The sequence below is a fragment of the Apis cerana genome, linkage group LG5 (assembly GCF_029169275.1).
Source record: "Apis cerana isolate GH-2021 linkage group LG5, AcerK_1.0, whole genome shotgun sequence".
NCBI lineage: Eukaryota > Metazoa > Arthropoda > Insecta > Hymenoptera > Apidae > Apis > Apis cerana.
The window spans coordinates 11977513-12000168 of NC_083856.1; the positions used below are offsets into that span (position 1 = coordinate 11977513).

Sequence of the window (22656 nt, forward strand, 5' to 3'; positions counted from 1 at the left end):
TGATGTATTTTTGGAGCCCCCGCCAACTTCTCGAGCGGTCTTTCGTGTAAATACGTTTTTAGTCGAAATTTTTCGGAGCGTACTATTGTAGAAAACCATGGAAATTGTAGTATTTGGTAAATAAAGGAAAATCAGGAAATCTCGCATCGTTTTAAATGGGATGAAAGGTTATACGTTTAAAGTTGTGTATTTTTATTGACATCGTAACGAAGAAAAATTTGATCTTTCGATATTATTATGATTTATCAATTTTTTATTTCTCTTTGTTTTTTTCTTTTGATCGTAAATTAAATAGTCTTCGCTACGTATTATCAAAGTTTCTAATTACACGAAGGAAATTAGATTGGAACTTGGAAACTAACTTTTAGTATTATATTTCATTTATATCATTATTATAGCTAACTTGGCTATTTCGATTGTTCAAGTAGAACGGTATTCAATTATGTATCTTCGATCAATTTCGATTTTACGTCTATTATTATTATTTAATTTTTCATTTATTTCTATTTCTTTGTTTTTCAGTTTTTATTTTCGATTCATCATTTATCTCATGATCCTTTCAATTACTTAATCTCAACGATTATTCGATATACGTATTTCCTAATCCCTCGATTTCTCACTTCGTTTACCGATCACTTCCTCCATTTCTTCTTCTTTGATTCTTCTCTCGTTCGTCGAAGAATCCCCAAACTTTTCACCCTTCTCGATCCTCCAATTTTTAAAGCTTTCCAACGGCTTTCTAAACTTGTGAAATAGTTGGCGCGCAAAATTTATATCCTCCAAGGTTGGCCAATAATTAGATTCTTATATCACGAAAAGTTTTTGACCAAGCTTCATCCTATTAAGCTCGTTGAAACGTTTCTCGTCTCCGGTGTCGTTGACACCCGCAAACGATTAAAGAACCAGTTTTTCTCCGCGTCTTTCCTTCTTTCCCTCTTTCTCTTTCTTTTAAAAAAATCTACTCTACCTTTGACTCTCTTACTTCCATCGCTTCTTTTTCTTTTTTTCACTTTTTTTCACTTTTCCACAAACGATAACATCTTGCGTTCGTTTCCTCTCAAAACAATTTCTAGCCACGGGACACCTTGTTTCGTCCTTTTTTCGTTCCCCACGATGTTTTCATTACGATTGTTCCCGTGAAAAGTTAAAAAAGCGGAATCTTTACAATATGATAATAGCGAATATTCGTTCACGTTTTTTAATTAATTATCTAATCGAATATCGTTGGAAAAAAAAATAGATATTTGTTCAAGCGAAATATTTTGTATAAATAACACGTGTAGTACATCAGGGATCTGTGGATAAGGGTTGCTCGCTAGAAACTGAAACTCCGAGAAAACTTCCGTTCTGAAGTAACGTGTTTAGCGAGTTTACCCGTGTACAAGTCGCGTTGAAATCAAAGTTCCGTGGACCCAAGCGTAAAAGTAAAATAATTTAAAAACTCTGAATAAAACGCAACTAAATTACGCCTCAAAGGGAGAAAATATCGGATTTCTCCGTTTCTCCAAAATTGATTTCAAAATTTCCCTTTCGATTCGCGATTTCTTCTCGTCTCGTCCAAACAATTGTTGGAAAATCTTTGCTCCGCTTTCTTCGAGCGGACGATAAACACTCTTTCGAATCTCGGAAAGAAGCGGCGGCGAGGAACGTGGCGAGCGGGTCAGAATGCTGGCCGCGATAAATCGCACGATGGGGCAAAGGGGGCACGGTGGCCATTGGACAGTTCGTTTCCAGGCCATCTCGCGCGATACACAACGGTTACGTCACACGTGCATTCGGAGAAACGTCGGTTGACGCGAGTCTTGCTATCGGCTCGTTCGTTGTATCAAGCCTGTGCATCGGCTTTTACGGGGGCGATCGTTGCCTCGCCGAATTTATGAGTCGTAAATTTCGTTCGGAATACGGATCGTTCGAATCTTTGCACGCGCTCTTCCGTCCATTTTTTTTCTTTCTTTCTTCCCTTTTTTCTAACTTTATCGCGCCACTTTGGCGATTCGGTTAGTAATTAAACTGCGTTATAAAAATGTCGAGTAAGCTCGTGTAGGGTGGGATATAGTTATTTTTTCGCAGTTATCTTTTTATGGAAATGTTTCTTCTCCAATTCATTCTGTTAATACTAAAAAGAATACGTGTTATAAAAATATGAACGAAAGTGAAATAATATAGAGATAAAATTCTTTTTTTCTCTTTTTTCTATTTTCCATTCCTCCCCTTCCGTGATTTTAGAGAATAAAAAGATTGTCTTCCGTGGGAATGTTTAAGTTGTGAGTTTATAAGAGGTTAGATCTTTATCCGTCGTATTTCTTCTCGGGAGATTTTCCAGTGAATCAGTGGGATTTTTGGTTCGGTACCGTGTCTGAAATTCGAATTAGATCGTCCTCCTCCCCCTTTTATTTCTTTTTATTTTTCTTTTCCTTTTTCTTTTTTTCCCAAGGAATTTCCCTCAGGGTTTTAAGGAATAGGGTGGTACGAATTCAGAGATAGGATCGAGCTGTACATATATCTATCATTCTTGCTTTTATCTTTCCTATAACTTTGTCTTTTCCACCACTATTGCCCCTCGGAGAGTACGTCTACGATAAATTTACTCGCCTTAGATTATTTCTTATATATGCATCACGATCCCTTCGTATCGTATAATAGCTATGGAATTGTAACAAAATCTTTCTATCTCTCACAGAAGAAAAAAAAGAAGAAAAAATGGTGTACATAACGAGAACATACATATGTTCAAACCCTGTCGAGTTATTACAATATATATACACAAAATATACACATTGTTATTTGTAGCAATATGAAAAAATGTTGCACACTTGCAGTGTATAGAGGCGTATCGCGATACAAACATTTTTTGCGTGGCTGAAGACGTAGAGAATATTTCAAGGTCATCTTTATTCTTCCAAATCGATCGAAGGTGATGGACGGTCAAGCCAAGTAGTGAAATAAATTTTAAAAAAGAAAATAGAGATCTTGAATTCTCCTCCAATACATCTCCCTCTTCGGTGCAAGTTTAGTATATACATTCTTTTTCTGACATCACTCTTTGACGAATAGTTACGTACAGACATACACTTTTCTCTCGAAGATCCTCAATTCACGAAACAACCCATGAAACAATTATTAATTCCCATCCAATTTATCCAAACGTTTCGATTAATCCTCGAACTGCTTTATCCATCCGCCATTTTTCGAAAACGTGGCCGTCCACGTTACGAGCCTCGCTTCCATCCCCCCCTCTTTCCCCCCAGTGCAAGAATGCCGCGCTTCTCGTAACCGTGAACGCGACGAGAGCAAACTTTTACATCAGTAGCATCAGTCCTGATAACGCGTTTAAGCTCGAGTTAATCCGGATTGTTATTTCTTTCGCCGGTTATTACGGGAACTTTTTCCTCCTTCTGACATTTTTCTTTCTTTCTTCCTTTTTTACGAAGCCTCGAATAAAAATTCTCTCCCGCTTTTTATTAGCTTTGCCGCGAATCAAGAGGGGAGGGTTGAAGAGATCAGGAAATGTTGGAAGATTCGGGTTGATTAAAAATGATTTTTAAATATCGAGAGAAATTTCGCCGGCGACGGTGGTCTGGCGTTTTATTGGGCCGATGAAACGAGCCGAGGGGCGCCGCGAAGGGAATTGTCGCCATTTATGTAACTGGGATACGAAATTGTTACGATTCTTGGGAACAATTGAGGCGAATGATACATATCAGAGCAGTGTTCATTGACGCGATTTAATTCTCTCGTCTTCAAGAGAAGAATATTTCGAAGGAAATATTTTTTACCGGCCGAAAGAATTTTGGAAAAATTCACAGGAATTTAGAGAGAGAGAGAAAAGATATGGAAAGCGAGATATGAAAATTTCTTTCGCGAGGAACTTGCTTTACTACGAAGAGAGCAAAGCTCGTGATCCTTCCCCCCTCCATCGCGAAGAGTTACAAGATAATAAAAGCGGAACGGTCAATTTGCGAGGCCATCGCCGATTAAACGGTCGTCGAATTATCGTGGTGGGGCGCCTAACGCGCGCGCGGCCCAACGCCGAATTAATTAACAATGTCGTGAAAATTCATTTGCCCGTCGAATTGCCCGCTCGTAACGAGCCGCCCACCGCCGCCTTCCCTCCCACCTTCCGCTCTAATAATACGCGATCGAACCCTCCCGTTCCCCTCCCTCCGTTTTCACTTTCGCGACGTTGGCGTCGTTGAGAGTGGGGGGGAAGAAGAGGCGAATTGGAACGAATTTTCAAGACGAGGAGGGCACCGCAGCGCCATCGCGCGACCGGTTGTCGAGCGCCCTCTCTCGAGAGATCGCCACCATCGAAATTACCAGCGGAGCGGAGGGGGGCAGACGCGATTCAGACGAGTTTTCTTTTATGCTGAAAGAACCACCTTCCACACCGACGACGATACGGGCGGAAACGAGCCACTTTGCTTCCCACCCTCCTTGCTTACCACCGCCATTTTATTTCTCCCGCCTTATACTCGCGCGCACCCCTTTGCCTCGCTTAACCTCCATTATTTCAACGTCGCCCTTTGTCCCACCCTTCCGTTCCTTTCGATTGGTTCGACGCGAGCTCTTCTTAATTTTCAATTCCAGTTCCTCTTCTTGCTTTCTCGCTTGTTTCTGTTCGCGGTCCACTTACAGACACTTCAGTCCCCCTCCTCTCCTCCTTCTATGGTAGGTATTAATGTCGGAGGAGTGGCACTAACGGTCAGTTTTCACGTGTTATTTTTCGTGTCGAGGGGGGGAAAAATTTGAAAACGTCGACGAGCGTACAGAGGCATACTTCCCCACTCGATTAATCGTTCCCTTAATAATCCGTGCCATTTATCACGCTTTTGCATACAGAGGGTATCTCGCAATATTCACGTATTCTTCTATTCCGTTCCCTCCACAATCAGCCCAGTTTCCCCTCTCCTCCTTTCTTTTTTTCCCACCCCCTCGTCCCACGGATCCGCTCGGTTGCCAAGTCTTTCTCGTCCAACAGGCGATCGTCGAGGCCACGTTATCGGCCGAGTGTCGTCCTTGATTCCTGTCCGCCCGAGGTGTCCGTGAATTTCGAGAGCGAAATAAAGGGAGGCTTTCGTTAAAAAACGAACATCCCTGTTCCCTCTCTTGGAATTCAAATGGTCGATCCTTTTCCTCTGAGCTTTTCTCTCTCTTTCTTTCTCTCTTCTTTTTTCGTGCGGAGAAGAGGGACGCGAGAATGATTGGCCGTGTCGTAAAAGTGACACTCATCGCGCTCACTGTTATTGTTATTTTCGTTATTGAATCGATTGGAATCGATTATTCCTTTCGATTCCGTTTTATTTTATCCCATAACATTTTTGTTTGCTTGTTTGCTCTCGTTCTGTTCATCGATCGCTTCGTATAATTAACGTTTGGTGGCTCCATATATCGTTTCGTATTACTTTTGCTATCCCATTGTTTCTGCTTTTTCGATTCATTTCGGGCAAAAATATCGTATATTTAAATACGTTGTTGTTGTTTCCCTTTCAGAGGCAATTGATTAACTTAAAAAAAAAAATTCGTTTTTTCGCGAGCATTCACCGTCCAAGGATCCAAGAAGCGACGAAAAATTAGTTCGAAGAACGGGAATCTCGTTTGTTTAGAAAATCGATTATTCTCGAAAGAGTCGAATGATCTCGTCAGGCGCGCGATTAATTTACGTCGAATTTTAAGAGGCCACCGTTTCCTTCCCACTCCGCGCGGCTCGGCCGGCAAATAGTACTTTCCTCGGGATGAGTTTGCAAAAACGATGTAGAGCCAGATGTCGTAACTTGATACCCCGGCTTTCCTACTCGAAAACGCTTAAATTCAACATCTAACGCTATCTCGTCCCGGCTGCCTCGCTGCACAGGCTACGTCTGGCGATATTTCTCGTTTAAAAAATTACCGTTATTGGATAATTTCGAGGATCGAAGTGCTTTCCAAACAGTGTATAAAAATTATTCAAAAATACGCACAGGTTGCGCGATAATATAACGTAATCGAAAAATTATCGAAATTACGAATGAATTAAATTTTATATAGAGATATTCAGTTTCTCTTAAAAATTGTTTAACGTTATTTCTTCTTCATTCCTGATGCTTGAATTCGAAACTTTCGGGGGAGAATATCGGGAAGAATTTTTCGAACGATTCGAATTCGTTGTATCGCTGTGACACAGTCTCTGTAGAATAACTTACGGTTTTTACGGTTCCACTCTGTGGATACTCAGTCGATAAAAGAAGAAAACGCGGCTCTTGGCAGAATTTTAACCGGCGATTTTTATCGTATCGTGTGAAATATTACGACTCCGTCATATTTTTCTCGAAAGGAAGCAAATTACTCGGTGCACTTTTCGGTGATATGAAAGTTTTTCCTCCTCGTATCTTCGAGAATCTCGACTCTTTATCACGTTTATCAGAGATTACCACTGATCGTCGAAGAATTCGATTTTAAATTTTTAATCGAAATAATTCTCACACTGTCTTTTTTTTCATTGACAACGCTTTACCGAATGGCGCGAAATTCAAATCTTGCGAATTTTGGGACGATCAATTTGCATCACTTTCGCCGCTGTTTCCTTTCCAAACGATCGAGTCTCGAACACCCTTTCGAGCCTCTTCGAAAACACGACGCGAGATACGATGTATACGCAGTGATCGCACTTAAGGGGCACTCTCGCTCGCTCGAATATTCAAGTGCGTTCGCAAGAGTTGGTCGGCGATGTTCCTCCTTCCCGATTACACTCGAAGAATTATTTCGCGCGGGATTGGAAATAAAAAATTTGCCCGAAAACGGAGAATTTATTATTATTAGCACACATTTAAATGACGAAGTACTTACTGAGTAAACAGCGGGGCGGAGAAGGACGAGTTTGATCGATAACTCGGTGTTCCTTGTTATTTCCGGAAAGTGGTGTGGTACCGCGCGTAATTTATACGCGAATATCTTCTACTTGGAAAATTTCCTTCGACTTAATAAACGTCTTTTATTTTTCTCCAGTTGTTTTCTTCGTCCAATTTTATTTAAAACATCAAGGTTATATTCATCGAGGGACGAAAGTAATTTAATAATTTTTTTTCAAATATTTTTCGTCGAGAATATCGTATGTTTTTTTTTTTTCTTTTAATCGAAATATCTTTCACGGATAACAACGAGCAGCGACAGAATAATCTTTTTATACCTTGAAATTCGGACGGGATCGAGCGCAATAATTTCGTCAATGGTTAATTATCTTGTGACGCGCAAAATATATTTGCTTTGGGAAGCCACGAATTTGTGTTTTCCTTATTAATATTCATGGATTTCGGGGAGGGGGGTGGGGTGTTAAAGTATTTATCCATGACGATTGGGCTAATTATCGATGGCGTAGCGTCGTTCGAGAACGATCGGACAATCGTATAAATAACGGATAACGTTCAATTAATGACGAACAAATACACCGCTGCACGAGAACGTGTCATAATTTTTTTCCTCCTTTCAATCATTTTAATTACACTCGTTTCAATTTCGATCGATTTTTAACTTTGAATCAAAAGAAAGAAAACGAGAGTTCAATCGTTTCGTTCCACTCACTTACACGTGAAAATTTAGCGCGCTCCTTCTCTCTCTCTCTCGTACGTGACTCGACACACGCGAAATACCGACTGGTATCGTACCCCGACATCTTCTAAATTATCGCCCGTGGACGAGCACCTTCCATACGCGCGACGTTACTTATTCCAACATCACGTGTTTCCCTTCTAATGAACTATCGTGCTTCGTTTATTCACTCGTGTATTCAGATTACAAGTCGCACAAAGTAGATACTGTCCAGGCATCGCGATCTTTTCATCCTTGTATCGTATATATTATTTTATCGATCGTTCGTGGATAATCAAATTTTTACGTTAATTTGGAGGAAAGAAGTAAAGAGTTGGAAGTAAGAGGGGAGGCAGATATCGTTTTATTATGGCGGAAAAGTCAATTATCGGTTGGCAGAAGCGAACACGCACCACCCGCTCGATTCGATTTCGGTTTTTCATCTTCTTGCTGCCTTGTCCGCTTTCTGTTCCGCATTTAAAGCAGGAAATTAAGCGGTCTCTCCTCTCCTTCTGCCCTCCCTGGCCGCCTTCTGCTCGCAAACTTCCTCCCGGACGACGAATAGACTGTTGCTCGAAAACGTAATTCAACCGGGCTTTGTACCGTAAAATGGCCGGCGTTGACGTCCCTCAGTTGCTAATATGGCGGTGGCATTGTTTCGCGAAACACGCTATCGGGCCGGTAAACGGAATCTCCGTCTCTCCTCCTCCCCTCTCGATATTTTTGTTGACTTGTCGCCGAGGGACATGTTTCGTTGTGTGTTTTTTGTGAAAAGTTCCAACAGGGAATCGCTTCCGCGGAAAATAAAAGTTTAGGTTAGGTTAGGTTTGATTAAATAACGAATTAACGATAATTTTTTTGATTGTGAAATTCGGTGCAATTACTACTAAAGAATCGAGAAAAATAGTCGAAAACTTTCTCGATGCATCGGAACGATCGTCGTCTTCCGAATTAAAATTTCCGGCTTTGAATCTTTGCTACCACTTTTTGCACGTACCGTAAGATAAGCGTTCTCTCACATTGCCGCGCACAAACCATTTCAGTAGCTTCGACAGCCAATCTCCTAAGCTGGAACACAAAAAGTAAACAGTGACGCGACGACGTTTCTCGCACGCCGTATGGCTTGAAATTGTCGCGTAAGACTGGAAACTGTTGGAGCGCTCGTCGCGACTCTTCTTGAAAGCAAAAAAACGCTCTTTCAGATGGCGCCACTGACGGCAAAGTAATTCGAGTTCGGTGAGAAGTTACGATCGTAGAAAGAAAGGAACTTATTCGTACACCTAATATTTACAATCCTATGTTGACGCTTTAATAAACGCGAGATATCGAGGGTCGACGTAAATCTAGACGAGGAGATGTTCCAAATGTTGGAAATTTCTCGAGAGGGGTCGTGAATCATTTTAAACGGTTGTAAAACCGGGAAGATGGGCGAATCAAACAGATTTTCCCGCCCTTCCGCGTAACAAGGGGACGGCAAATCCGTTTCACTCCGGATGCATAATCAGCATGGGAAATGCGTGTCGGGACACGGAGCTCTCGTTAAGTTTTCTCATTAAAATTTGGCCTAGAACCAAAGGAGGAGAAGGGAAAGAGGCCAATGTCTAATGATGGAGGTGAAAGGCGCGGCGACCTCCACGGGAGGGAGGATTTTCGGTGGTTGGGGCTGTTGATTAAGAACCCCGTCCTCCGCCTGTCCAAAATTAAAGCTTACTAAAGCGACCGTATGAAACCGGAATATTACGGATAACTCTCGCGCGATCGAAATATATCACGGAATCGATTAATTTTTCACTTGAAGATATTATATATCGATCGATTAATTAAGAATATTTCAATTTATTCTTAACTTAAATTTCGTTGAGTTTATACGTGTAAAAGCGCGATTCGTGTCTCATATTTGATATTCGTGTCCTCGACTCGAGAAAAATCCCATTGTTTATTAATTTTTATAATTATAATTATATTTTATAATTTTATAATTATATTTTGTTATCGTTTTGATTTCGAAAACAAAATCTCTGTGCTGAGCAAAGGCGACGCATGATTTCTTTCTGAAATCACGATGCTCCTTGGAACGTCGTCGTGAAACTCGTCAAAAAGTAGGCGAGCAAACGAGTTCCGCAGCCGCGCGCCCTTGAATTTTCAATTCCATTGTGCACCGGCCGTTGTTTAAATTGGCCCGGTTCGCCCTTTGATGTAAATTTGACGCCAGCCGGAGGAGACCTGATGTCTTGCAACTGTGCTACCCTCCCCCGTCCTGCTTCCAATTTTCTTTGCTACCATTCGCCAACAATCCTGGCTATGAACTAGCTAATTATTCGCAGAAAAATGTCCAAGGTCGCGAGTAACGTTTTGATAAACAAGATTTTATTCGATGATCGTTCGATAACCGAGTTTAAACCGAGTTTTTAATTTTGAATATTGAACGATCAGGGGAAAATCTCTCGTTTCCGTCGTTGGTAATTAAAAAGTAATTAACGATGAATTAATGATGGAAAATTGCGATTAATATATTATCAGTAATCATTGATCAATTGAGTAAGAAAGGAAGTTGTTGTAACCGATGTTCGCGATTGCTTTATTAATTATTAATCAATGAAATGATTACATTTTCGATTATGATTTAATTCGTATTTTCGTTATAATACCAATAACACTTTCTAGAAATATATATATTTTTTATATAGTTTTAAAGAAAAAATCGAGTTGAAACGAGTTACTTGTTTATTTTTAATGCGATTTGCTTTTAATACAATTCGTATTTCGAACATTTTATCCGATAATTTGTGCGTTTTTATCATTGCGCATGAAAATAATCTGTCAACAGAAGTCGAAATGTCGAATGGTATATTATATAAAAACTTTTTTATCAAAGAATATCCGTCTAAAACACTTAAATTTCATTGTAAAAATCGACCGAATGATTTAAAAATTATTGATCAATGGTTACAAATTACAGAAAGTGATCGTGATTACTGATTTATTTATAATCGATTCATTGATGATTATGCAAATAAATTTTTTCCCTTTTTTTCCAAACTCAAGATTTTATTATTTTTCGACCGATTTTTCTCGCATCCGAGTCGGATTTTCGTCGTGCGATTCCTTTAACACTCGCCGAACTTTCTCGATGCACTTAAACGATCGTCGTTTTCCGAATTAAAATTTCCAGCTTTAAATCTTTATTACCACTTTTTGCACGTTCCGTAAGATCTCTTTGTGCGCGAACAAACCATTTCATTAACTTCGACAACCGATTTCCTAAGCTCGAACGCAAAAAGTAAACAGCGACGCGAACGATGCTTCTTGCACGCCATATTGCTCGAAATTGTGGCACTGGAGCGCTCATCACGGCTCTTCTTAAAAACAAAGGAACGCTCTTTCAGATGGCGCCACGAACGAAAAGTAAATCGAATTAATTCAATTAATTTAATTAATTAATTCGGTCAGAAATTACGATCGTAGAAAAAAGGGGGAAGGAACTTATTTGTACAGCTAATGCATCAAACAGTTACAGAATTCGATTAATCAAATAATTAATAATTGCCCAAACTCTGTCAGATAAATTTCCTAATTTTTACGTTCCGTAAAAAGTATGAATTCGAATCTGTTTTCATTTCTTCTGGAACTTGGAAACTGGAATGGAATTTCAGTTTCCTCGATTTTAATCGGGTAAAAAACCTTATTGATGCACGCCAGCGATATCATAACCTCTTAATATTTGAAAATCGAGCATCCCGGATTTGCTCGGCTTACCTTTCGAACATTAAATTTCAACGGAGACGTTCTCCAAGAGAGGAAGAAGAGGAAGAGAGAGAGAGAGAGAGATTCTTAGAGCGCTCGCTGCAAATCTCGAGATTTCTCGGCGAAAGTTACTCCGTTAGTGGCTTGGAAGGATGTAATTTTAGTTACTAGAACCACCGCTTATACTCGCCGCGCATTCGTCGACAGTTTCCTTTCTTCTGTTCTTTCTCTTCTCTCCACCATCTATATATTTTCTCTTCTCTCTCTCTGTCTGTCTTTTTTTCTCCTTTTAGAGTTTCGAGCAATTAGTTTAGGATTGCAAGCGACTCTCCAAGAGATTCCACTCCCATTCCCCTTCCTTCGGTGCTATAGTATAGATCAACTGCGATTAACTCGAGGAACGGTAGATTCTTGTACATTTGGAGGCTCGAGATAACGTGGTTGAATTTTTATGAGGCGAGTTTCTGATCGTATAATTTGTAATTAAACCGTTTCGTAAGGTTTAGGGGAAAACTTTAAATTTGGGTTAGTTAATCGCGAATTTTTGGATGAAAATCCGGAAATAATTACACTCATATTCCCTAATTATCGTTATCCTATATCATTTCCAATTTCTTTTACGATATTATCCGGGAGAGAGGAGGAGAAAACAGATACGAGAAATTTATATATCCTAGAAATAATGAATTCGTATAAACGTTAATCCGTTCTCTCTATCTTTTTCCTTCGAACGATCAATAGGACACTTGTTTGGAGATAAACAAATTCGTAAAAACTTTTATTCCGCGCATGATAATGTTCGATTAATCTCTTCCCTCTATGATTCATTTTCGAATATCCAATAAACACGGATGCGACCACTGTTGCCAATTACCTTCAATTACCATCCACCTCCTGCCGCCTCCTAAAGGAGAAACGGATTCCTTACCGCTGAGAGCGCAATATCTAAATGGTCGAAAGGGAAGAGGAGGAGGACGGTTCCAGGCTCGATTAAAATCTTAAACCAAACTGTAATCCATTAGCGTGATCATCGAGCATTCCGTCCCGAAAGGCTCAAAGAGGGAGTGAGTGTACACACAGGGACGCGGATCCACGCGCGTCGCGACGCTCCCGTCTTCCCCCTCCCCTCTCCCCTTCTCTTCTCCCCTCGAAATTCCTCCGCATTTCGAGCAGCCCTCGAAATTGAACGGTGGCAAAGGGGAGGAATTCGATCCTTGAAATCGCGACGCACGCCTTTCATCCCCTTGCGCGAGCGCCCACCCTCCGCTTAACCATCCTTCTTCCTTTCTGTTTTTTTTCTTTTTTTCCCCTTCAAGGCGGAGAGTTAGAGCGAGAGAGGGCTGGTTCGAGGTGGAATCGAGGGATCGATGGTTAAGGGTTTTTTTTTCGATTGCTTGGCTTCTTTTTTTTTCTTCTTCTTCTTTTTTCGGGGACAATCGACGAACCCGAGATCCTTCCTTTGATCTTCTCCTTCGTGCTTCCCGCGGCGCGAGCAATCTTTGTCCGAATACCATCTTCTCCCCGTGATTTTTTTTTTTCCTCTCTCTCGAATTTTGCATGAATTTTGAAAAGTCGAACGTGGCTTCCTTTGATCCTCTCTCTTATGTCCAAGATGTATCTTTGTCTTCGTATAATACGCGAATCGAGTGATCTTTTTTTTTTTTTTTAAATTTCGCTTGAATTTCGAAAAAGTAAATTGAAAGTAAATTCCTTTCTCAGATTTCTCAGATCCATTTGCCTCTTTCTCTGACCCTTACGTAAAGGATATAATGTTTTAGAGATTGATTCCGAAGATCGAGAATGTGGAGGGGGAAAAGGGAAGCCGAGGAATGAGACTGGAAAGGAAAAGAGAAGAGATCAATGGATCAAAAAACGCAGCAGGGAGCGGAAGAAACACATGGACCAATCCACAACTGCACCCTCAACAACTATCGATTTCCATTCAGACGACAATAACCCACATTCCGCTTTCCACTCACGCCCCAACACTCGACGCATCGCGAAAAACACACGTCGCCGCGCCATCGCCTCCCTCTTCCTCTCTCTCTCTTTCTCGCGTTACGTAACGTCGTTGTCGCGTTGCGCATCGAGCGGACCGATGCACAATATTCAAACGAGATTCCAGCGTACACACCTCGAAACCATCGTGCCCATTGTATCATCTTTACGAGGCACGGACCAATTCTCGAATCCCGTGTGTGTATAAATCGTGGTTGGTATTGGTCTGGTAGTCGTCTGTGGCCATGATCCGATACATGACGCGCTACAACATCGTATGCTACTCTTAGAAATCTATTCGGTCTACGTGTTCGAAATATTCGTTCTCAGAGGAACATATATATATATATATGTATATATGTGTGTGTATAATCATCGAGAAAAATTAAGAAACCGATCGTTCTTCTTAAATTTCTTTATATCTTTTTATTCTACGTAAAACATGCTCGAGAAAGAATTTTTGTTGATCGTGTAAGTTTCGACTCATCGATCGTAAAGAAAAATAGTGATTCAAGGCTCGTTTTAAAGCAATCTAAAATAGCGTGGTGTTCATTAGTCGTTTTTTTGGGAGATTTCCTACTCGATGACAAATTAAATCGAGCAAATGAATCAATTTTCATAAAATTCAAAATTCGTACGTATCGATCATCGATAATATAAAGAGTGTATCGCACGTATCGCACTTTTCCTTTTTTTTATTTTTTTTATTTTATTTCATATATGTTCTCGAATGGACACTTTAAATCTAATTAAAAATATACATCACACACTTCCACGTACCTTATTAATAAACAATTCAAAATTTTTTTCGATCAATTCCTTGTCGATTCTATCCCTCTTCCCGTTCGATCAAGTTTTGCTACGCGCGCGCGCGCGCGCGCGCGCGCACACACACACACACACACAGAGAGAGAGAGAGAGAGAGAGAGAGAGAGAGAGAGAGAGAGAGAGAGAGAGAGAGAGAGAGATTCATAACGGGCCGCGCAACGTAACCGCACTTTACGAAGTTGGAGAGACGTTATTTCATCGATTTCGAGTGGATCGAAATCTCGCCCACGAGCTCGACGAAGCTTTTGCGTGCGCGTAATCGTTTACGGTTTCCCGATAACCGAGATGAAATAAAACTCCTGGCGAGCCTCTTTCTCATTTCGCGGAGGAGTCGTTGCCCACGTATTTTCTGCTCTTCCCCCTTCACCCGCGATCCACGATTTCTCGACTCCCTTGATCCGATCGATGTCGAAATTATGTTCTTCGATCTCTAATAAAATTTCATTTAAATCGAAGCCAACGATTTTTTTTCTCTTCGTAATCCCGCCTTCTGATGGAGCTTCTGGAAAGAACTGTTGTTTCTCACAGAAAATTTCCCGAGAATTAAAGCGTGGATTTTTTTTTTCTAGAAATAATAAGACGATATTCGAAGTTCTTTTTGAAAAGAATATTTCATTCCCCAGAACGCTTCGATTAAATTATAATTTAATCCTCGATCAGTCTTTTAGAAGTACCAGAAGCACCAGAAAAGTGATAAAATTTGAAATCTATAATCATCCCTCGCGATGATCAAATTTCGCGTGTTTTCTGGCTTCGACAACGATTCGAGGCTCGATCGTCAATTGTTACCTCGTTTCTGTAATTTTTTCTCTTCCTCGCGTCACGGACGAGATGTATCGAGAAACTGGACCCGAGACGAGTCCAAAATTTGAACGAGATTGAAGTGAAAGAATGAAATCAAGTTCGAATTAATTCATCATTATTCAAAAAAGCTTAAAGTAACTTAATTTACCGATGATGATTCGTTAAACTTACATCCTGTGCGAAAGTTCGCGCGACGAAAAGTCCAAAACGTTCCTTCTCCCTTTACGCGACACGCAAAAAAGATACGAAGATAAGACGGCTGTTTTAATGGCGATTCCTCCGCCACGACTCTCCGGGCGAACGAACAGCAGCGCCAAAAACGCGCACGGTGCTCGTTGAAAGAAAAACTTTCCTCGAGACGAGATATTTATAAACACACTCCCGTTTAATTATGCTTTAGAATCGAATAACATCACGGAATATAATATAATTGTTAATAGTAACTAAGAAACGTTCGCGTAAGAAACAAACGATGAAAATACCGATGCTACGTTAATTCGAATCGCTCGTCGTACCTATAATACACGGCATCTTGCGTGGAGCCACTGTAGCCGGCCGTGGTACATCAGTGACATTTTACGCGGAGTCACTTTAGTCGACCGTAGTACGTCGGTGGTAACGAAAGGATTAATCCGTATTTTTGCTCCAACAACACTGCGAATATTTTTTCTTAGAGATATATATATATGTTATAGAAAATCCTCGGAACGAGTTACTTGCTTACTTTTAATGTGATCTGCTTTTGATGGAACCCGCGTTTCAAACATTTTATCCGATAATTTGTGCGTTCTTTGCTACGTATTATCGTTGCGCAGCGTATGAAATTAATCTGTCAAAACTTTTTTATCGAAGGACATCCGTTTAAAATACATAAATTTCCTTGTTGTTCGCTCTACGAGGCTGCATGGAAGCTAAGAGAATTTAGTATTTATCGACGGAATACTCGATACATCTAGATACAATATACTCATAGCTCTCTTCTTTCCTCGAGAAACGAAGTTTCAAAATTTCGAAGGAAAAATCGCGTGACACGAGAAAATTGTGATAATCTCACCTTAGTTGCGATAAATAAGTTACCGATAATTTTTGTGAAAATAGGTAGAAGGTGCCCGAGTACAAGTGTAAATAACGAGGAAGTAACCAGGGGGAAAGGGAAAACTTGGTTGGGGCCGAAACATTGAAATATTGGAGGCGATGTGTATTCAACGATCTACGCGTAGACTTGTAATTCTGGGCGGTAAAGTTTGGAGTTAATTAATCGAACTTTGATACAAGTACGGAATGTGGCTGGAAGCATAATTCGCCGGAGCCGTTGGAACATTGCATTTTCGAAACGAAACTGTCGCGAAGAGTGTCGCCGACGTACAGGTTGCATCGTTCGAATATTTTTTCTTCCTCTCCTAAAAAAAGATAATGATAATTAAACGCGTCAATTTTTGGATGAAAAGATTCCTCCCCCCCCCCCCCCCCTTCTCTCCCTCCTCGAGCTAAAATCTTAAGTACCAAGCGACGGTAGACGTTTTAGGATTATACCGTTGTATTAATTATTCCCTCTGGATCTTGTCTTCTTGATGTACGTACATCACGAGATTCAATTTATATCGAGTGTATATACGGGAGACCTCAAAGCAGTCAGATTCTCGAAAAGGAATATTACATTACGTCGTCCTCGTTTTACGTTAGAAGATAATGCCGTAATAAATTGTTTTTCCCATTTCCTTTCCATTAAATTGTTCCTCTTCGTGTGTTTTCACCTATGAGAAATACTTGCGTACGAAGGTTGAAATTATTCGAGGGAGGGAGAGAAGGAAACGATATTTAAGTATTATCGAAGTCACACTGGTAAAATTCGTAAAAATTAATAGGAAGATTTGGATAGAATAATCTTGGACGATCAATTTTCATTTCTACAACGGATGGAAACTTTCTCCGTTCATTTTTGTTCACGTACGTTATTCACTCTCGTTTACAATCACAGTGTTAGATTCAACTGCTGTCACAATGATGGATAAAATCCCAAATCTTTTTTTTTAATTTTGACTGAATACAATACTCAAAGTTACTTTATGTTGTTAATCGTAGATTAATATCTCGAATTCTCCAATATTTGCCACATTTTCTTTGGATCTATATTCTCGAATCTTTCTTCACTTTTGTCCATGCACTGAATCAATTCAAAACTATTTTATTTGGTTAGATTAATACCAATTTCGACTTCGTCCAATGTTTATCACATTTTTGTTCCATTTTACACCACCAATAACTCAAGACTATTTTACTTATCAGTAATACTCGACTAGATTAATAATGGATGATGAATTTTCGTTCTTGTTATACTATTCTCACTCGAATGTGGATAAAATCTTGAAGAAATTTCTGAAAAATAGTTATTCGATTAATATTTATCCTTGCAAGAACGCCACGTTTTCATTTTCCAAACCGGGAGAGCGGTCGCCACGCTTTTCCTTCCCATCGAGTTAGCGGCCATTTGTCACGCCATCTGGCCTCTCCATTCCGGATAATGCCGATGCTGTCGCCTTGCGGCCATTTCGAAAAACCGTTCTCGAACATTTGGGCGCGTAACAAGCGCCTAGGCGGCCGATTCCCCCACTCTTATTCCCTTCTGAAGAAAATCCCCTTACTCTTCCAACTTTTGCCGTCCGTCCTTTGCACCATCCTTTTCCTCCTTCCTTCCTTTCTTTCTTTCTTTCTCGTCCCTCCTGGGAGAGGATTTCTATTTTCCAGGATCACCTTTTTCCTTCGCTTCGACGCCCTCCTCTTCACGGGGATAGATTTGTTTCGCGTTGAGAAACCGTTTGCGTCCGTATCAATCTCTTAAACATTTTATACAAATAAAACGAGTCTCTGTTATTGGGTATTCTTCATTCTTTTTGAAAGATAGAGGAATGGAAAATTATTTACTCGCTTTCAACAAATAAACAAATAATATTTCTAATTCCCTTTGGAATAAATTGATCGACAAGAATTAATGTGTTATTTCAACAGAAAAAAATAGTATCTTTATTCGAGATCCTGTAATCAATAAAATGAAATTCGCAACGTGTCGGAGAAGGGAAAAGAGTTTCGCCTTTAATTTCCCTTTAATGGTGCAAAGCGGAAATTCAATCAACCAACTTGACCGACTACCTTCCATCATTGCTGTATTTACTTATTTCTATATTATTTTCCTATATTCTTTACTTTTAACACGAAAATTAATACGAAAGAGAGAGAAAACGGAAATTTAATCAATTACCTTCCATCATTGCTATATTTACTTATTGCTTATTCCTATATTATTTTCCTATATTCCTTATTTTTAATACGAAAGTTCGAAAGAGAGAGGATAAAACGAGAGAGAGAAAGAGAGAGAGAGAGAGAGACGTGGAAGGTCGGAAGATCCGAGGATAAAAAATGGAGGTCGCGACGCGTAGTCATAATCGTAGGGAAAACGGGTCTAAAACGGCCGAGAGAATCTTACCAAATCGTGCCCCGTTATCCCGCGCAGCTGTATCATAAAACTCGAAGACGTGGGTGAGGGATATTTTTCAAAGAACGAGAGTCGTATTAAAGAAAAAAAGGAAAGGAAAGGAAAGGAAAAATATTCATTTTTAAAGCTTTCGTAGAATAATTAAATCTTTGATGCTGTGTAATTATTCGACGTGTAGCTGAAAATTAAACCGAATAATTATAAATAATATATATATATATTAGAGAATTTAACATCGATTTAAATTCAGTTAAGGATCAATCGGTGGAGGGTGTCGAAAATTTCGTTCGTTGCGTCGATAATTTATTTACGATCGTTGTAAACGTTGAATTCAATAACGGCATCTATCCTGCGTTCATCGAATCACTGTTATTTAATTCGGGTAATTTAATCATCGATATTTCTCGAATCTTTCGAAAACGGTGTTTACACGCTACTCGACTAATCAGTATTAAAATCAGTATTCGCAAAATATTGGATTAAACGTGACGATCCATTTATTTTCCAAATAATATTGAAAACTATATTATCGTATCGTGCGCATCGAATATCAATACGGAGGGGGATTTGTACAATAATTGAAAGAATATTTTTCGCACTCACCGTTCGTATCAGGTGAAAGCAATTCGATTATCTTCGTTGCATCTGTACATGTATGGCACATATTAGAAATATAATTGTCCGAAGAATATTTTTTTTCCAATTTATCATTCGTATCGACAAAAACACTCGTGTTGTAACTGTTGAAAAATGTATCGCCATATTTCATATCGATTCATCATTCATATCACCATAAAAATAATCCGATTATACGTGTATTAGAAATGCGATTACTCGAATAATTCGAAAAATATTTTTTTCCAATTTGTATTAATTAAAAACATTCGACTCCTTCGTTATATCTGTTAAAAAATAAAATCGATCACGAATAATCGAAAGATTAAAATTCACACCAGACAAAAACAATTCGATTATATATATACATATTAAAAATTCGAATACGAACGATTCAAACAATATTTTGATCCAATTTATCATTTATATCAAAATTCGAGACGCGTTATAATCATGGAAACGATATTTTTCAGAACTCGCGAGGACGAAAGAAAAACAGACTCGAGAACTAAGACTCATACGCAACACTGGATCTTGCCGCGCATTTTAGCACTTCGGCCAACGTTCCTTCGACTGCGCTGGAACGGTTGGAGCGCGTCGATAAAGACGAAACACGAGGCGGTTGGCCGTGCCATAAATTCGAATTACCGAGAGCCTTGCGGCCGGAGAAAGAAGCTTTCCACGCTTCTAATTCACCTCGTCGCTTTGCTCGTTTCCGTTTCTTGGCCCCGCAACCGGCCCAAAGTCGATCCCCATCCCCTCCCTTCTCCTTCCCTTCCCCGGACGCGACCAACCGCCGCTCTTTCATTTCCGAGCGGACACGAAAATTTCGATTCGCCGATCATGCGCCACGAACGAGGAATTTCCTTTCCCATATTCGAACATGTAGAATTGGGATTAATTCGAGCCGAGGTGGAAATTGGACACTTGGAATGAATTTTTCAGATTTTTATGAATAACTGATGGACGCGTAATAGGGTTAAATGGGACGAGTGGCGAGAGGTTTCGGGAGTCGAGGGAATGAAAATTAATTTCTGGCCAAACTTGCGACATTTTGGGATTTTTTAGTGTACGAGAAGGGGCGATTCTTCGAATGGGATGTACGGGATATCGTTTTGGAATTATACATGGCGATTAAAAATTGAACAAAATTGTCAAGAGAATTTGGAAAAAATTCGAGTCAAGAGTGAAACATCGATATTATTTCAGGTTCCTAAAATACCATAATTTAAAGAAAGGAACGTTTATTTTAAAACCTACTAAAATTAGGAAAAACTTTGAATCGTCACAACTCCAAAGATAATAATATTAATACAGTGAAAACAATAAATAAAACGCACGGATTTAGCTGAATGAATATATTTTAATTGCACGTAATTGTGGATATTTGCAAAACATTTGAAAAACAAATAGGTAGCAACTATGAAATAATGGTGTTCAATAATAAAACCACAAATAAAATTACATGATAAAATTTCAGGTTCCTGAAAAATATTTAAAGAATGGATTTTCTATAAACCTAATCAAACCCTACTAAAATTAGAAAAATTTTGAATCATGTTCGAGAGATCATTAAAAGCGTGGAACCTTGTCCTTCGTGTGAAACGTTCATCGATTTATCTCGATATCTTCCCGAAATATCGTCCTGTAAAGAAAACCGTCCATCATTCTCACCCTTACTCTCCACTTGGACCTCTCGCGCCCCATTTCGTCTCATCGACCTACCCCAAACTCCAGACAAGCGCTAGACACGATCCCCTGGAAGAGCGCCCACCGTTTCCGGGGGAAAATATCCGGGTCATCGGGTCGCTTCATTCCTAACAATTGCGCGTTATGTTCTGAGAAAAAAAGAAAAAAAAACTTCCTTCCTCTATAACGAAATATCGGAATAAAAACGAGAAGATACTTTCAATTCGTTATTTTCGTCCATACATTCTGAATATATTTTAACTATGCGTATAAAATATATATATATACACATATAAATATATTTTCCATTCGAATATTTGATAAGTTTTAACCAGGATAAATATTGGCGGTAGCGACGAGTAACGACACGCAATAAAAAAAAATATATATAAAACAACAAACTCGATTGAACAAACAGGAAACAGAGACGAGGGACGATAATAATAATCGAAACGAATTTAAACGAATGGAATCACCGAGCGTTCACCCCTTCACCTTGCCCACGTCCACCCATCCGAAGGGTTCACCCAGTCCCAGAGGACGCGTCCCAGACCTTGGCGAATCGGAGAAGGGGGAGGAGGGGAGGTGAAAAAGCGCGCGGAGAGGGAAGTGAAAAACGCGTTTGCGTAGGAAGGGAGGGCGCCAGCCAGCCAGCTAGCCAGCCAGCCCTTCCCCTCTCTCTCTCTCTCTATCCCTCTCTCATTGCATATTCAACGCGATGGCACGTAGGTACACGTGTGTACCTGACGCTGCAAATGTAGAAAAAGGGACGACGCTTCGCAGGGGTGATGTACGAGCTGGAAAATACGGTGGCCGCCGGAAGTGTGATTAAACGCTTACACGTGGAATAAAGCGGCCGCCGCGGCGACGAATATGCTCGTGTCTCGTATACCGTTGTTTTCCCTTTTTCGAACGCATTCGTTATCGTCCGCGGTCGGGCATCGTTTCGACCCAGTTTCGTCGCAACTTTAATCACGCAATTTTAATTCGTGGATATCGTGGATCTCCTTTCAATGATCTTTTTCTTTTTCTTTTGTATCGATCGCACTTTTTGCTTTTGTAAAAATTCGTTTTTATCGAAATTTTTTTTCTGTTTATCTTTCGTTTGTGTATTAGATTTCTTGTACAATTTTTCTTCTTTGTTTCGAGATTATGTTAAATTCGGTATATATTCGAGATAAGATCAGTCAGTGGCCGATTTTAACAGTGGAATGGGAGCTTGAATGGGGATGGAAAGTTAAACATACGATTTTATTGCTTCGAATGGTATTAATTTAAAATTGTGAAAAATTTGTATTTTTTTTTCGCAGTTGTATTTCCTCTCGAAAATTATTCTCCTCGAATAAAATTTTACCTTTCTTTTTTTTTTTTTTTTTGTATCTCGAATCGAATATATTTCGAAATCGAAAAATATTTGACGTAATTGAGTGTAAATTCAAATTGATAATGAATTTTGAGATTAAATTACAACAAAATTAATCCAAATGAGATCTCTAATTCGTCGTTGCGATCACGCATGATCCAACGATTCGAAATTAATATTATTTCATCAAAGTGGTGTATTATTCCCAAATGGAAATTAATGAGAGAGGAATTTTATAATCGAATTACGCGTACATTTCTAAAATATTCCATATATCGATGAACCTTCTTACGATATATGATCTTGCGTAAAATTCGATTTTATTCGCCTCGTTATCAAACAAAATCCAGCTAACTCGTGCAAAGAAAATAATTTCGAATTCTCGAAAACAATGTTTCGAGAACGAATTCGAAGGGTGGGGCAAAAAAAAGGGACAAAGCATTTTCGATCGATTGAGCGTCGAAACGAGCGCGTGAGGGATGAAAAAAAAAAGAACAAAAAAGAAAGAAAAAAGAAAGCGCGGTGAACCAGAGGAAATCGAAATAAAGTTGCCTAATTTGTCGTC

General features: G+C 39.6%; 1 protein-coding gene across 13 annotated transcripts in view; it reads left to right on the forward strand.

The window, feature by feature from the left end:
- Window positions 1-22656, forward strand: part of LOC108003281 (prolyl 4-hydroxylase subunit alpha-1) — a 301958-nt gene that overhangs the window by 139118 nt on the left and 140184 nt on the right. The window lies entirely within an intron of this gene.